We start from the raw sequence: 13,413 nt of genomic DNA on the forward strand, positions 1-13,413 counted from the left end.
AAATCAGTAATAAAAAATCTACAAGTATATATTCCATATTTCCACAAACTAGACAATGAAAAAAATTAGACAAATATCACAAAAAAAATTAATAAAATATACAAACTTATAGCAAAAAATTCAAAACAAAAATAAAAATAACTCACAGTGATTTTTGTAGTGCAAGCTTGTACGTGTACCTGGAATTTTTGACAGAAAAAAAATAAAAAAATAAAAAATAAAGCTGAAAATGTTAGAACATATATGCACTGTAAACCGAGAGAGAGAGAGAGAGAGAGAGAGAGAGAGAGAGAGAGAGAGAGAGATTGAGAAGATGAGTGAGAGTGAGAGGAAGTGGAGGGAATACCGGTCCGGACGCGAGGGCTGTGGTGGGCGGGGGACAGTGGTGAGAGCTGAGAGAGAGAGAGAGCTAGAGAGAGAGAGAGAGCTAGAGAGAGAGAGAGAGAGAGAGATTGAGAAGATGAGTGAGAGTGAGAGGAAGTGGAGGGAATACCGGTCCGGACGCGAGGGCTGTGGTGGGCGGGGGACAGTGGTGAGAGCTGAGAGAGAGAGAGAGCTAGAGAGAGAGAGAGAGAGAGAGAGAGAGAGAGCCGGTATCGGACAGTACTGGCCGGAACGGGAGGTGAGAGAGCTAGGGAGAGCGAGAGAGAGGGAGGGTCGCCAGCAGAGAGGCACCGGAATGGGCTGTCGCCGGCCAGAGCTCGACGGAGAAAGAGAGAGAGAGAGAGAGAGAGAGAGAGAGAGAGAGAGAGAGAGAGAGAGAGAGAGAGAGAGAGAGAGAGATAGAGTGAGAGAGAGAGAGATTTACGTAAGAAATGGGTAGCTTCCTCTGGAAGCTACCCATTTCTTTTATATAAATTAAATATAAAATATAAAATATAAAATATAAAATATATTTAAAAAAGTATATAATTTGAATAATATATAATTTAAATATAATATATAATATTAAATTATATCCTCCGATTGACCAGGTGGCGCGCGGGAGAATTCCCGCGCAGTACCTGGCCAATCAATTGGACACGTGTTCGTAGTACACGTGCCCAATTGGGGACGTGTATGTAAATACACGTCTCCAAATGTCATTTTTTTTTATTTTTTTTTATATATTATATATATATATATATATATATATATATATATATATATATTTAATATATTATATATATTTTATATAAACCCATGCAACCCAGAACGTGTATGCACTGCATGTACTGCATGTACACATTGCTAAACCCTAAGACCTAAAACTAAAACATAAACTATAAATTAAAACTAAATATAAACCCTAAATTTAAATCATGACACTAAGTATAAGTATATATACTATACTACCCTAACCCTAAGTATATGTACTATATATTATTTTGAATTTTAAAATGGCGGCGCGCGGGAGACGTGTAATTAAAATACACGTCCCCCATTGTAGAAATTGTATGTAATTAAAAAAAAAATAATTATATATATATATATATATAATTTAACAACGTAAAAAATTGTTAGGGTTTAGGGTTTTAGTTTCTTAGGGTTTAGGGTTTAAGGTTAGGATTTTTGTTTTTAGTGTTAGGAATTTTTTTTTTAGAAAGTCTAGGATATTTTTGTTTAAGGGTTTATGGTTTAGGGTTTAAGGTTAGGATTTTAGTTTATAGTGTTAGGGTTTCTTTTTTTAGAAAGTGTAGGTTTTTTTTTTCTTAGGGTTTAGGGTTTAGGGTTCGTTATGGTTTAAGGTTAGGGTTTGGTTTTAGAAATTGTAGGATTTTTTTTTATTTTTTTATTTATTTTTTTAAGGATCTAGGATTAGGGTTTAGGGTTTAGGGTTTAGGGTTTTACTTTCTTAGGGTTTAGGGTTTAAGTTTATGATTTTTGTTTTTAGTGTTAGGAAAAAAATTTTAACAAAGTGTAGGATATTTTTGTTTAAGGGTTTAGGGTTTAAGGTTAGGAATTTTGTTTCAGTGTTAGGGTTTCTTAATTTAGAAAGTGTAGGGTAATTATTTTTTTAGGGTATAGGGTTTAAGGTTTAAGGTTAGGAATTTTGTTTTTTTTAGTGTTAGAGTTTATTTTTTTAGAAAGTGTAGGATATTTTTGTTTAAGGGTTTAGGGTTTAGGGTTTAAGGTTAGGAATTTTGTTTTAGTGTTAGGGTTTCTTTTTTTAGAAAGTGTAGGATATTTTGTTTTTTTAGGGTATAGGGTTTAAGGTTTAAGGTTAGGAATTTTGTTTTTAGTGTTAGGGTTTCTTTTTTTAGAAAGTGTACGATATTTTTGGGGTTTAGGGTTTAGGGTTTAGGGTTTAAGGTTAGGACTTTTGTTTTTAGGGTTTAGGGTTAGGGTTTTTAGGGTTTGAAAGTGTAGGAATTTTTAATTTTTTAGGGTTTAGGATTTAAGGTTTGGGGTTTAGGGTAAGGGTTTTTTTTTAAGAACGTGTAGGATTCAGAGTTTATTTAAGGGTTTATTATTGTGTTGGTTTTATGGTTATGATTTTAGGATATAAAGTTTTGGGATACAGTTTTTGTTTTGTTTTAAGAGTTGAATGTTCTTTATTTAAAAAACAAAAACAAATACGGGTTTAGGGTGTTTCTTCTTTTTATAAAAAGGGTTTATTGTTCCGTGTTTAGGGTTAGGGTGTTAGGGGATTTTTTTTAAAAAAATGGTTTAGGGTTAGGGTTAGGGTTTTTGTTTTGTTATAGGGTTTGGGCACGTGTACTGAGTACACGTGTCCAATCCGGGACGTGTATTTAAATACACGTCCCGAAATGTATTTGCATGCATAAATATATATATATATATATATATATATATATATATATGTATTTATATAATTTAACCACATAAAAAAAAAATACAAACCCATGCAGCCTGAAATGTATATACCGTACATATAGCTAAATAAAAAATAAAAACTAAAACCTAACCATAAAATTAAACTCTAACCCTAAGTGCATAGACTATATATAGCTATAAACTACAATCCTAATTAATGGTACGTATTGTATATAGTCATAAACCCTAACCCTAATCCTCGTGATTTAATATATATATATTTAAAAGTATACAATAATAACACATGAAAAATATATTGACATTATTATTCATAAAATGTAAAATCAATTAAATCATAACCCATAGCTTTAAGTGTATATATTATATATACCTATACAACATAAAACCCTAACCCTAAGTGTATATACTATATATAGCGATAAACCTTAACCATAAGTATATACTATATATAGCTATAAACCCTAACCCTAAGTGTATATACTATATATAGCGATAAACCCTAACCCTAAGTATGTATACTATATATAGCTATAAATCATAAGTTTAAGTGTATATACTATATATATCGGTTTTATTTAATTTTGAACTGCTCATGATTTAATATATATATATATATATTTAAAAGTGTACAATAATGAAACGTGAAAAATATATTGACATTATTATTCATTAAACGTAAAATCAATTAAATTATAATTCATAGCCCTAAGTGTATATATTATATATACCTATAAACCCTAAAACCCAAACCGTAAGTGTATATACTATATATATCGATAAACCATAATCCTAAGTATATATACTATATATAGGTATAAACCCTAGCCCTAAGTGTATATACTATATATAACTATAAACCCTAACCCTAAGGGTATGTACTATATATAGCCATAAACCCTAAATGTATGTACTATATGAGGGACTAAACTATAAGTATTTAATTCATTATGTAGCGCAGAATTCTAAAAATAATTGCATTTACTATATATAGCCATAAATAAAAAGGTTACTGTACATAATTTCTAAACCGTTTACATGCATGCATATCTATATATATAGTATTAATTATAGGTTTTTTAACTTTGTTATGTTTAAATTTTTTTTTTTTTGTTTCTAAACGTAGATGGTGTACAAAACTGAACCCTAATTTGAACTATTTGGTTTAATTAGATATATAGCACCAAATTTGGTTAATTATGTATATAGTACAATATAGTATACTATATATATATAAATAAAGAACCTAAAAAGTATAAATTTCAAATATAAAATTTACATATAGCATATAGTTTTCAAACTTAATTTTATGTGTATAAGTTATGTACATCGTATTTTCAAAGATTTGTATGATTAATAAGATAATGAGTTTAAATTTTTTTTTTTTTATTTTAAAAAATTAATACAACACTGATTTTTTTTTTAAAATGTTTATTTTGGCAAAAAATACCAATTTGCCACGTGTAAAAATACACGTGTCCAAGTGGACACGCGTATGAAAGACACGTGTCCAATTGGACACGTGTCTTATTACACGTGTCCATTTGGACACGAGTATAAAATACTCGTGTCGAACTGGACACGTGTCTTATTACACGTGTCCACTTGGACACGTGTATTTTTACACGTGTCCAGTTCGACACGAGTATTTTCTACTCGTGTCCAAATGGACACGTGTAATAAGACACGTGTCCAGTTTGACACGAGTATTTTATACTCGTGTCCAAATGGACACGCGTATTAAATACACGTGTCCAATTGGACACGTGTATTTCATACGCGTGTCCATTTTTGACGCTTGCACAATTTGACACGTGTCATTTGTGACATGTGTCAAATTTGACGCGTGTCTACAGTAACGGGTACTGTAGACACGTGTCAAACTGCAGCGATTTTTGTAGTGGATGTTGATGATGTAAATGATGTTTTGGAGGGTTATAGTGTAGGTAATGTAAAGTTAGGTATGGAAGAGGGGGATTTTCAGTTTCTAATCCGAAACCAATAATGGGGAGAATCTTTATACTACTACATACATGAATGTTATGTTAGAAAGTTTCTATTGAATGGTATATAACATCGACAAGCAACAATAAAATAAAAAAAGAAATTATCTAGCACTCCATTTCGATACTGATTGTGAAATTGCGTTGTTGTGTCAGAAGAAGGCTAGCTATACTGATTCGGTAGACTTTAAAGACACCCTCAGTACACTATTGACGATCTCACAAGGATGTAATTTCAGTAAATTCCCATTTATTGATCTCATCTTTTACGGAATCGATCCCCTTTTCTTTTGACTTACAAGAATACGTGGAGCTAGGCATGTCTGGGGAAAGTGCAGGAAAAATAGGGTTTTGGGGTGTTTTGGTTTGGATAAGAAATGAGCAGTGTGTTTGATGGATCAAAATTAGGTGTCGATCAATCGAGCCTAGAATAGAATGGTTTGATCAATATTTCGATTGCAAGTCGTTCAATTTATTTATATATTTTATTTATTTTTATTTTTTTAAAAGGTTTCCTAAAATATTTTATTATAAATCATTGATCAAAACATACAAATCCCGAGGTTTCACTAGGATACGAGTCAATCCATTCATGTTGTAGGTGTCGGGAAACAGCCATCCTTGCAAGTTGATGGGCAGCCTCATTTCCTTCCCGCCTAACAACTGTCCAAGACCGAAAAGACCTTAAAAGTGTTCTCGTTCTACAATACTCCCATATCTCCCTTAGCATTCATCAATTGAATTAGTTACGAAGAGGTTTGATCAAGCCTTCGATCGCAGTCCGATCAATCAAACCTACCAGAAACAGAAAAATAGAGAATAGAAGGTATAGTCAAGAAAGGGATTTTAGGGATTGAATGAGAAATAAATGGCTAGTGAATCCTTTACATGGGAATTAGGAGAGAGTTTGTTTTGAAGTAGGGTTTAGGGTTTAATGGCTAAACCCTACTGATGATGAAATAATTTGCAAACATTGGAGGTAAATGTTACAAGGAGAATTAGCATGAGGACTAAATGATTAAAGTAAACAAACTTCAAAGTAGTTGAGAAGGATATTTTGAGATTTATGCATTGAAAAATAGAGTAAAAGGTATAGTCAGGAAAGGGATTTTGGGGATTGAATGAGAAATAAATGGCTAGTGAATCCTTTACATGGGAATTAGAAGAGAGTTTGTTTTGACATAGATTTTAGGGTTTAATGGCTAAACCGTACCGATGATGAAATAATTTGCAGACATTGGAGGTAAACGTTACGAGGAGAATTAGCAAGAGGACCAATGATTAAAGTAAACAAACTTCAAACTAGTTGAGAATGATATTTTGAGATTTATGCATTGAAAAATGTGATATCAGGATTTGTGCAAAGAAATGCTATTATATGAGATGCACATTGAAATGTTAATTTTCTTACGTTATGAAAGTGTAGTTATCTTGCAAAGGTGATTTGAGCTATAGAAACTATAATAATTTTCTGACATTTTTTTACTTGCAATGCATTGTTATGATTTCAAAGAAAAAGTACATGACGTTTTATTATAGTAGAAAAAAAGAGAAAAACGCATATTACATATAGTATAAAGGTTATGAAAGTGTTGAGAAAAAATATAGTAAGAGTTAACATCTTCGGCACACAAAAACAATATATAGCTGTTAGAATAATATCGTTATATTCCTTATTGGGTTTATTACCTTTCTAGTATTATTTCCTTCCTACTGTATTCTAGGGTTTAGTCTAGGGTTTCTTGTCTACTACTTATAGCCTCTCTATATATATAGAAGTCTCTTGTAATACAATATATCAAGACTCAATACAATGTATTCCATTATTTTCTTCCGCTCCTTCTCTCTTTCTTATACTTCTCCAATATATATTTCACATGGTATCAAAGTTATTTAACATGGTATCAAAGCCACTGTCTTGTGGCCTCTCATAAATGTCTTTGAAGTTTCCTAGCCCTCCCTCCCGCGACCTTTGTTTTTCAGTCGTCTGCGCACCGCCAAGTGTTATGCCGCTCAAAATCTCTTCCACGCCTTCATCGCAACCTCATATGAGAAAATTTTATCCCATTTCTTGCAAGGTATGGATCTACAGATCTATGGAAAATCCGCCGCCATCGACCTTCCACGCTCCGCCACACGCCGCCTGAAGCTCCTGCTTCGCCGCCTCACACGGCTACTATCCTCAGATCATCTCGGTTTCTACGCCAATCCGTAGATCCACCTTTGAGGATTCCATTGACATCAAGATAGTCATTGTCGGATGGCGGACACACCGTAATGAGCTTTCTGCATCCTGTTTCACGTGCCCACGCGCTGCCCTCCTGGGCACGCGCCTACAATGAAATTTGTGCCACGTCAGCCCTAGCTGCTGGCCGCCACTTTTCAACCGGCAGGCATTCTCCGGTGACTTTTGGCCTTTCCCAGCGTCTTTCCAGCTTTCCCGGTGATTTTTCGACGACTTATCTGTCAACTTTTTGACTTTTCCGGTGAATTTTTTGGCGACTTTCCCCATGTCTTTTCGGCCTTTTCCAGCGACTTTTCTAGCTACTTTTGCCTTTCTTTTTCCTAAACACAAGGTTACACCTTAAGTTTGAGCGGGGTTGTTAGAATAATATCATTATGTTCCTCATTGGGTTTATTACATTTCTTATACTATTTCCTTCTGAATGTATTCAAGGGTTTAGTCTAGGGTTTCTTGTCTACTACTCATAGACTCTCTATATATAGAGGTCTCTTGTAATACAATATATCAAGACTCAATACAATGTAGTCCATTATTCTCTTCCACTCTTTCTCTTCCGCACATTCTCTCTTCCATATACTTCTACAATATATTTCACATGGTATCAAAGCTATTTAACAATATAGCACCGGTACCGTGTGATAATAAAGAGAAAAGAGCAAAGGATAACATAATACAACCATACCGAAAGATGAATACGCGAAAGTGTGGGCTATCACATAGATGAATTCCTTCTTGAGTCAGCCACTCTTGGCGAAAAATGGATACGCGATGTCATGGTCGATCAAAGAATTTAAAGTATTCTATACACAATGCGCTCATCCTGAGGCCTTAGGGTGTTGCGATAGATGTCATAAGGGACATGTCATCTCTGCATCATATGGCGGTAATAGTAACACAGGGCAAGGGGATAGTTTCAAAGAGTGTAGATAAAGTTTCAAAGAAAAAGGAGGGAGCTATTTATGCATACATATTAAAAAGTTTAAAGAGAAAGAATTTTTATGCATAGAATAATGAAGTTTGCTTTTTTATGCATGACATGGTAAAGAGTTTCAATGATAAATAGCTATTTACGCATAGCCTTGTAAAGAGTTTAAAGGGAAAAATTTATTTTCGCATAGCACAATAAATAGTTTTCAAAGATATTTTTATGCATAGCATAGTAGGGAGTTTTAAACAAAAATATTATTGTTTATAGAAGCTAGGTAGAATTTTTCTTATAACCCCTGATATTTCATTACTTTCGAAAAAATGTATCTAAACTTTAAAAAGTTTCAATTTAGGGTATCAATCTTTCAATTTTATTTTTTATTTTTTATTTTTTAAATTTCAACCCACCATTAGAATTTTCCGTTAAATTCTATCAAAATTTCCAAAATAACTCTCCTTGTTTTTAGGAAAAAAAGAAAAAAGAAAAATAATTGCTAGGATTTAGGTGTTCGTCAAAATTTAATGAAATTTGCAAAAATACCCATGCCTAAATTTTTATAATTTTTTTTTTGAAAAAATAAATACAATAGTATTTGGGGAATTTTGATAGAATTTTACGGAAAATTCTAATAGATGGTTGAAATTAAAAAAAATATATATATAAAAAAAAAAATGGATACCCTAAATTGACATTTTTTTAAAGATTGAGTGTCTTTTTTTAAAAGTATTGAAAGATCAAGGGTAATAAGTGAAGTTTTTCCTTTTATAGAATTTAAATAACAAACATTTCCACGTTTTAAGGAGTGTTCAGTTCACACACAAATTTGGATTGTTGTTTATTTATTGATTCGTGGACTCACTCTCTATATGTAAAATTATTCTTTTATACATGACACAAATGCAGGAGAGGATATGACAAAATTGATGATAGATTTGCTCCCCACGAGGAATTTTTATTGCATAATTTTGGTATGTATTAATAGATATCATGTGACAATGTATTATGATTGAAGTAACGAAATTTTAAGGGGTAATTACCTTTTTCCCCCATGAACTACCAAAAAATGCGCAATGCCTCCATGAACTACCAACTCGACCAAAATAGAGCATTCAACTACCAAAGACAACTATTTTCCCCTCTTCTGTCAATCAAAGGGATTAAAACAAACAGTCAACGGGTCATGTGCCATTTTATATGGGGGCATGTTGGAAGATGATGGTAGTTCATGGGGGGAAAAGAGGAAGATGGTGGTAGTTCATAGGGAGAAAAGAGGAAGAAAATGAGGGTAAAACGGCGTGTGACTGACGGAAGAGGGGAAAATGGTTATCTTTGGTAGTTGAATGCTCTATTTTGGTCGAGTTGGTAGTTCATGGGGGCATCACGCATTTTTTGGTAGTTCATGGGGGGAGAAAAGGTAATTACCCCAAATTTTAAATATACATAAATTATAAATATTGAACACTTGTGTGTGTGTGTGTGTGTGGTGCCCCGGGGGGGGGGGGGGGGGGGGGGGGTTATAGAACCATCATCCATCACCTCCCTTTACGGGTGTGTAGGATTGTGTGTGTGTGTGTGTATTATTGGGGGCATTATAAGATCATTGTCCATTGCCTCCTTCTACGGGGGTGTACAGTGGATCTCCACCTATAACACTCTGCCAAGAAATGTGGCAATTATTATTTAAAATAATAATAATCTACAAAGCGAGAACTTTTTAAATATTTTAAATTGATCAACATGTCAAAACACAAGCATCCATGAACAAAATGTTTCAAATATTCAATTTGTAAGGTATTCGAAAATATTTAAAAAATAAATGATGTCTTTGGACGTTTGAGCCAACTCCGAATGGTCAAAGCACAGCTTTCCTTGAATGTTCAAGATTCGATGTCGAACGGCTGGTGGTAGCTTGCATGAAATTGTTTTTGGGTTTTATCATTTTTGCATGCATGTAGTCCTATTTAAGGACTTAGAATAAACCCTAGGTCCCATTTATTGACTCATTTCCACTAACTAATCCCTAGAGAGAGAAAGAGAGAGATGAGGAGAGAAAGAAAGAGTTGCATCGGAGGATTGGTCATCAAAGTTTGGAGAAGCTTCTACCATTGTGGTGAGAAGCTAAACCCAATCTATAAGTTCGTGTTTAAGCATGATTTTTACTGTGTATCTTGCATTTTAACATGCTTAGCTACTTTTTATAATTTCATGATGTTAAAGTTAGTATTCTTACTTTGAGAGAGTAGACCCATTCATGAAAGTTATAGATTTGAAGATTTGATTTTTCGTTAATAAACAAATGGTTACCAAAAGATTAGAATTTGCAAGATACGGGTTAGAATCCATTGTGTCTCCTATCAATGCTTGTGACCTATACTCATGTTTAACACTAACTTGATGAATGATGATTGTTGGACCTTGTAGAACTGTTAGGATTCGTGTTGAAAGTTTGATATTAGGTTGGACGATAGGATTTTGGTTACTGTACATACTACAGAGTGTTGACCGTTTGACCTCTGAGGATCAAATGATTGGCACTAGCAGAAATTGGTAATTAGGGTTTTTAAATGTTTAATTAGGGTTTACATCGCATAATTAGGATTTCATTTTAAAGCTTGACCCTATGGTCTAGAGATTTATGTTTGTTTGGCTTGGATCCAAAGGTTTTATAGCGTGATCGATGCAACCATGTTTGATTAGTGGTCACTATAACGGGCATCATTAGAAGCGTGGGACACCCGGGGTGGGGCTTCTAGTAAAAGGAGTTAATGACTCGAATAGATTATGTAGAAGAAAGTTATGACTATGTATATAATTATGTGCCAGTTTTTCATTATCATGATTTCTGTATTAAAATATAAGAGCATCTTCAATAGAGTAGGCAAATTCCCTATAATAGTCAAATTTGACTAGTATCAGCCTTTACTTCTCCCCAACATTACGGTTGAAATGTAGTTTTTTCTTGGAGAATGAACAATTAATAAGCTCTTTTGCCTATTCAATGTTAACACTATAAACTTTTGGGTTAAATATGTTTTCGGTACCTGAGTTTTGAAAATTTTATTTTTTGGTACCTGAGTTTCAATTCGCATCACAAATAGTACATCCGTTTTGGAAAAAGACCAAATTAATACCTCATTCAAGTTTTTCGTCCAAAAACTAACGGCCTGTCAGGTGTCAACCCTGAAGGATTGACACGTGTTTTAGTATTAAAAAAATTCAACCACCCCCATTTTGGCCAAGGGAGCCACCCCCTTTTTTTTTTTTTTCTTTATTTCCTTTTTTAATTTTTTTTTAAAGTTTTTAATATATTTTTTTTAATTTTGGCGGGTCGTTAGTTTTTGGACAGAAAACTTGACTGATGTATTAATTTGATATTTTTCCCAAAACGGAGGTACCATCTGTAATGCGAATTGAAACTCAGATACCAAAAAATAAAGTTTTCAAAACTCAGGTACCAAAAACGTATTTAAACCTTAACTTTTATTATTATTATTATTATTATTATTATTTATCTCTCTCTCTCTCTCTCTCTCCCCCCAATTGTTGCTCTCTTCCTCAACCCAAACTAAACCAAAAATGGGATAACTTCAATCAGGCAGTGGCAAAAATCTCTTGGTGATTGCCATCCAATGACATATTGACACATCAGCATTAAATAAGAAAAGTATATGTTAGCATAATTTAGCAAAACATTGGATCTAAACCCTCATTTCACTCTTTTAATCTTAAAAAAAAAAAAAAAAAAAAACTATCGCAGGCACCGCCCACCCAGACGCTGCTGCCGCCACTGCTCGACGCTGGACACCCGCTTGAAAATCCCACAACAGCCGCCGGGAAGTTTCCAGATCTCGCCGGCTTCTTCAACTTCAAACGCCGCCAGAGACAAAAAAAAAAAAAAAAAAAAAAAAAAAAAAAAAGACGAGCAACCCAGAAACTTTATAAAAGATGAGCAACCCAGAAACACTAGAACTAGCACAGACATATGGAGGTACATGATTACCGCAAAATAGAGAAATCAAACGAACAAAAAAACAAAAGACAAAACCTTTTAGATTATTCTGGGGAACTTTTAGTTGTGGAAACTTTTCTGGGTTTTGTCGAAATTGCTTCTAATTGGTGGCGACTTGTTTGAAAAAATAAACAAAATTTACAAATCGAAAAGCAAATGGATAACTTATTTAGAACCCGAAAACTTGTTGCTCAAATACTTGTAGATGGATAACTCAAATCGCCCATGTGGGCTATTCATCGTGCTCTCCGGTGATCTATGGTTGAGATGAGCGTTTCCGGCCGCTTTTTCGACAATTTGTGGTGTGGATCCTGGGATCTGGTGTTTGGCAGTTCTGTTGGGTAGGTCGGCTGTCGATCGGAGGTTGTGTGGCTGTTGGCCGAATCTGGTTGGTGGACGGAAACGACGATGGCGGCGCCGTTGAAGGTTGATGGTGGGAGGGTTTTTTTTCTGTTATTTTTTTTTTTTTAAGGCCAAAAGTGTTAAAGAAGGGAATTTAGATCCTATGTTTTTACCACATTTGCATTTATTGTTCTAAGCTGATGTGTCAATCTCTCATTGGAGGGCATAAAATCTTTGTTTTCTACCCCAACCTGAAGGAGAAGAAAGTGGAAGAAAATAGAAAGGAGGAAAATGAAACCCTGGAATATGAAGGAATTCGAGTGACAAGGTGAAGTTTTCGAGTGAAGAAGAGAAATTGAGCTATAGGAAATGAAGGGCAGTGTAGTAGTCAGCATGGAGGAAGATTAATGGCCACCAATTGTATTTGGGTTTTGCTTGGGTGAGAGAGAGAGAGGGCGAGCGAGAGACGGAAGACTAGAGAGAGAAATAAAAGAAAATAATAAAAGAGACTGAAAAATAATATTGAGAAATTTACGGCTGAGATGCGGTGTAAAAACTACCGCATATTTGCAGTACTTTTTAATACTGCATAGTAGCCGGATCCATTATATGCACAATTCGACGGCAAATGTTCCGCCCCCCCCCAAAAAAAATAATTAATGCTATAAACTTGGTTATGTAATTAAAGTTACAAACGTCATGTTCTCTTGCTGTACGTAATTAATTATGGATGGATGCTTTGTACGCTGTTCATTACTTAGAGCTTTTGTGAAAGAAATTTATGGTTTATGCCTTATGGGTATATATAATAAATATATGCCTAAAAGTTTGTGTATATCCAAATATAATAATGGCTGATATATATATGTAGAAGTGGCTGGAAATTCAATATAGATAGAGAAAGGCCTACTGTCTACTGATATATATGTAATTTGAGCAAGATTTGGAATTTCTTGCAGGTTTCAAATTACTTCATTTTTCAGTGATGTGCAAGTTGCGTAGTTGCCATAACAGCAAGAATTATGGTTGGGTAGTCAACCAAAACATGTTCCAGCGACAAAAAATATATGATCGAAGCACGTTTCAGGGGGCGTGACTTCATTAACAATCA

Source organism: Alnus glutinosa, chromosome 7 (assembly GCF_958979055.1).
Source record: "Alnus glutinosa chromosome 7, dhAlnGlut1.1, whole genome shotgun sequence".
Taxonomy (NCBI): domain Eukaryota; kingdom Viridiplantae; phylum Streptophyta; class Magnoliopsida; order Fagales; family Betulaceae; genus Alnus; species Alnus glutinosa.